Genomic DNA, 4,556 nt, shown 5'->3' on the forward strand with positions numbered 1-4,556 from the left:
ACAATTATCTGATTAGTGGATTGCCTTCATTCTAAGAAGGAAGAAATCACCTTAACGGGTGGACTGGATTAGCTTGAGGGATTTATCAAGTGAACCAGGATAAAATACTTGTGTGCTTTTCTCTTCTCTCTATCTTTATCCGCTGCACCATCTATCTTAGAGAAACCGAAAAGATTTACTTTAAATCTTAAGGGGAAAGTTTTTATATTGAAAACGCTATTCAACCCCCCCTTCTAGTCGTTTTTCACACCTTCACATGGCAGCACTGCAATGGTTTTTATACACGACACTTGTTTCTTGTTCCTATAGATTAGGATGTCCAAGAAGTTTTTCCTATTCCTAAATCCAATTTGTTATTTTTCCTCTAGTAGGCATCCATATTTGGTCTTTTTGTTTCAATTGCTTTCTCATATTTTCATTGTAGCTTACACACATAAAACTTGTCTAATGAAGCTGTGTTATTGATGTCTTATTAATCTACAAACTGTTTGATGAAATGCTTGACTGACTTTTTCTCCTTTTTCTTCATGTTTTTGTTGAATGTGTGAGTATCACAAAGCTTGAAAAACGCACGGAGTCCATAACTGAGGTAGCGCACCAGCCCTCTTTTGAATTTGTGAAGAGTAAGGCAGGAGGAGAGCGCATCCAATAAATGCTTAGAATCTGGAACTGAGATATTCCGCCTGGTTTGCATAATTTGCTCTTACAATTTGCTGCTAATTTTACTTCTATAATTCGCTGATATGCTTGGACTGGTTTTATTGCAATCAAACATGTGGGAATGTGCTATGCCAAGGATGCCATAAGTATCGGGAGTGAAAATTCAAGTAGCTGAACTTATAATATATCAAGTTTAATCTTTGCATTCTGAATTTAGTTGACCACAAGGATACACACTTCACTTTCGTCAACACAACATAAAATTGGTTGCTAAATGTCTAATTAGTTATTGGCCAAACCTTTGTTCAGCAAGCATGTCGTGAGTTGAGTTGTTCTGCACTGAAATTCTTTCATATAAAGTTGATAGTCATTTACTTTTATTGATAAAGTGCCAGCACATTTTGAAGAAGAAGGTGTTTGTTCTGGAGCTGGTATACAATCAGATTTCATGATTCGCATCATGCCTCGCTTGTTAAGTTGATTTTCCAATTTATTGAATGACTTGCACACTTGTAAATTTAGCTGTTGAAAATTCAAGTTCATAGAACATTTTGGATCCCCAAAAAAAAATACAAGAACATGTGTCAAGATTAGATTTAAGTTGAAAAATCTCAACTTGATAATCCATGTATGATTATATGATGAAGAGTTAAGATTAATGCTTATCACCTTTGATGCTCTCACCAGAAATGTGTGTTTGTTTATTTACTTCTCGTCTTAACGGCTGAATTTTACAGGTTGGGGGACTTTTGGGTTCTGGATACTGGTATGGCATTTTGTATAATATTTGTTCAGTTCATGTTCTGTGAAGACTTTGATGTTGTGAGACTTGACTTGTTTGTTGGCATGTTGGCATTTGGAACAAATGATGGTGTTCAAGATATATGGCAATGGTCTGAATTAACTAGCTTTGGTGACTTGCCTTCATCGAGGGATTTCACTGCAGCTTCAGCAATTGGAAACCGGAAAATTGTTATGTGAGATCTATAGCATTTAATTTGACTTTTTATCCTAATTGGTTGTATTAGGATCAAATTATAACATGTGATAAGGTGGGGTTTATTTGAATGCAGGTGTGGTGGATGGGATGGAAAAAAGTGGTTATCTGATGTTTATGTCATGGACACAAGTATTTTAAGGTTTAGTCCTCTTTTCCCAACATGTGTGTTATGCAAAATTCAAGTTCTGAATCAACATGTTTTGTTTGAGATAGTCTCTCAGGGTTTTTGATAAGAATTGATTGTGTCCTGCTCTGGAATAGTCCCCCAGCCCAAATAATCTCGTTGCTTTGATTTCTCTGACTTACATGTAAATAAGTAACTGTTATGAGATAATGGAGGGAGCATATATATTAATTGTTGCCATGTCAATCTCATTAGAAGTTATCAGCTGAAATGAGTGTTGTACCCTGACTTAACAGGAGGAGGTGGACCAATTATGGGCGATTTATGGGCATTGAAGGGCCTTATTGAAGAAGGTGTGTATGTTTTTGCCATCTTTATAGGTCTATCATGTATATTGCTGTTTATTTAGTTGCAGGCTGCAAGTTGTTGTTGTCATGTGTTCCTTTGCTTTATTTTGGGTGCTAAATTTTCCTTCTTATGAGTTTTGTTGATTTTATTCAAATTTAAGTTTGATTCATTTTCAGTTTGAAATTTGTACACTATTAGTTTGACTCAATATTTAGCTTTTGCACCTGAACTATGTTTTGCTTAGTGAGATTGGATGGCAAAGCTTAGTGACTATGGATTGTCCATTATCTCAGAGAAAAATTATGCAAGTGGGGAGTCATCAGTAGTTTAACTTGGATAACTTCTGATCCATTTATAAATTAGCAGAAAGTCATTAGTAGTTTAATAATTTATTTGTGGATTCTTCCTAAGTTTGTCTCTTGATTTTGTCAACATGTGTAATTTCAGGCAAATGAAAAACTTAGAGGATGATGCTTATAGCTTTGGATTCATACTACTTGAGGCACTTGTTGGACCCTCAGTATCTGCTAAAAGAGAAGCAAGTGTGCTCAGTGCCACGGTATGTATAAAAGATAAAAGATTACATGATACATAGAATTAATTCTACACATAACATAAAAGCAAAATTGTAGCTCAATTAGCATTAGTTTAAGTCGTTAAGACTTAGTGCATGTTTAGTATCAAATTAGTAGGAACAAAGAGAAGAATCCTTATTAGCTTATTAGATTTTTTTAGTAACAAACCAGGTGTATGACCTATTGTCACGTTTAAAACCGTGGCAACAGAGGCCACCTATTGCCACGGTTAAGTAACTGTGGCAATAGAGGTCACCTGTTGTCACGGTTACGTTCTTAACCGTGGCAAAAGGTGGCCTCTATTGCAACGGTTAACTACGTAACCGTGGCAATAGGTGGCCTCTATTGCCACGGTTAAGTACGTAACCGTGGCAATAGAGGGAACCTATTGTCACGGTTACGCTTTACAAACCGTGATAACAGGCGAATCAATTGTCACGGTTCCGCCTTTAACCGTGGCAATTGAGCAATTGTCACACCTTCTATCGTCACGGTTTAACCGTGACGAATGAGCGGTTTTAACCGTGACGAAAGGCCTTTTCTGTAGTAGTGCTAGCATCATGTAAACAGCGAATCAATTGGCGCTCAGGCGCTCAACACAAGCGCCTGAGCGCTCTCTACATGATAGAAAGCTTCTTGACCTTCTTCTTAACTCCCCTTTAAGCCTCCCTTCAATTTTCCAAGCCTTTTGACCTTCTTTCTTCATCAGTTTTCAGACCTAGCTGCTTGGGAACAAAGCAAGGAAAATATCTAGGATTTCCAAGAGTTTATTAGCACAAAAGACCCTCAATTCAAGTAGAAAGGATATGCAAGTCCTAAACTTACTTAAAATGCAAGAAATGTCCCTATAAAACTATGAAATTACCAAAACAAAGTAAAAACACAAATAAAGATAAAAATGAATGAGAATGCATGAAACACTACATGAGACTCAACAAAAAGACACAAAACTAACTAATAAATGACCCTGAAAACACTACTAAACTAGGGTCATCACACCACTGTACTCAACGACAGCTCGCCCTCGAGCGTAAACAACACTCGCTTGCCCTCAAGCGCAAGAAATGCTCCCAAAACAAGTGCCCAACAAGGAATACTTTTCACAAAAACCGGGGGATTTAGCAACCATAGCTGGTTCCAAAAGAAGAGTGTAGAGTCCACTATGAGAAGCATATAGATCAAAAATTCCTAGAATGAGATATATATTTAGTGCACTGAGCACACAAGCAGTTCATAGGTTCTGGATATCATTCACTCAAGAGAAACCAAGATTAAACATGCACAAATTCAATGAGACTTCAAAGGGTTGAAATGTTGGCTTGGTGAAGTACAAGGTGGTTGGTCCCTAAGGAAGTCTAAAGCTTCAAGCATCTTGAGTGTGGTCCCATTAGTAACCCCGGAGCTTTCAATAAACAAACTTAATAAGCACAAGTCTCTTGACCCCTCTTTTTCAACTTTCTTTTCTTTTTTTTTTTGCACTCCAACTTTGATTAGGAGTTCTTTTCTTTTTATTTTTCTTCTTTTTCAATATTTTTCACTTGGGGCAAGAGACACTTTGAACTTTACTTAGCTCCAAAACAATGCAAGGACCAACACTCCCCAAAATCCAACCAAACATCCGTCCCAATCACTTGGCTACAACAAATTCTCCAATAAGGCTCAAATGGGACAACTAAGGACAATGTTTAAACCAACAACTCTGAAGCTCAAAAACCTACAAGTCTCAAGAATTGTGCAAGTATCACAAAGCATGCAAAGAGTGAAATCAATACAGAACCAAGAAGTACGAGTGAGTCAGGATCCTCCAGGGAAATTTTATGGTGAAGGGTCAAAGATGGACCCTTATGGA

General features: G+C 37.1%; 1 long non-coding RNA gene across 2 annotated transcripts; it reads left to right on the forward strand.

Moving 5' to 3' along the window:
- Nucleotides 1-261: 261 nt before the first annotated feature.
- On the forward strand, nt 262-2,689 carry LOC130739846 (uncharacterized). 2 transcript variants are annotated; one of them, XR_009019972.1, is made up of 6 exons: nt 262-686; nt 1,398-1,426; nt 1,541-1,637; nt 1,734-1,799; nt 2,081-2,137; nt 2,580-2,689. It is a non-coding gene; the product is annotated as an uncharacterized LOC130739846 (long non-coding RNA). The 2 variants fall into 2 exon arrangements; XR_009019963.1 differs by having other exon boundaries at nt 1,541-1,632; nt 2,580-2,688.
- Nucleotides 2,690-4,556: the final 1,867 nt, after the last annotated feature.

This window comes from Lotus japonicus, chromosome 1 (assembly GCF_012489685.1).
Source record: "Lotus japonicus ecotype B-129 chromosome 1, LjGifu_v1.2".
Taxonomy (NCBI): Eukaryota; Viridiplantae; Streptophyta; class Magnoliopsida; order Fabales; family Fabaceae; genus Lotus; species Lotus japonicus.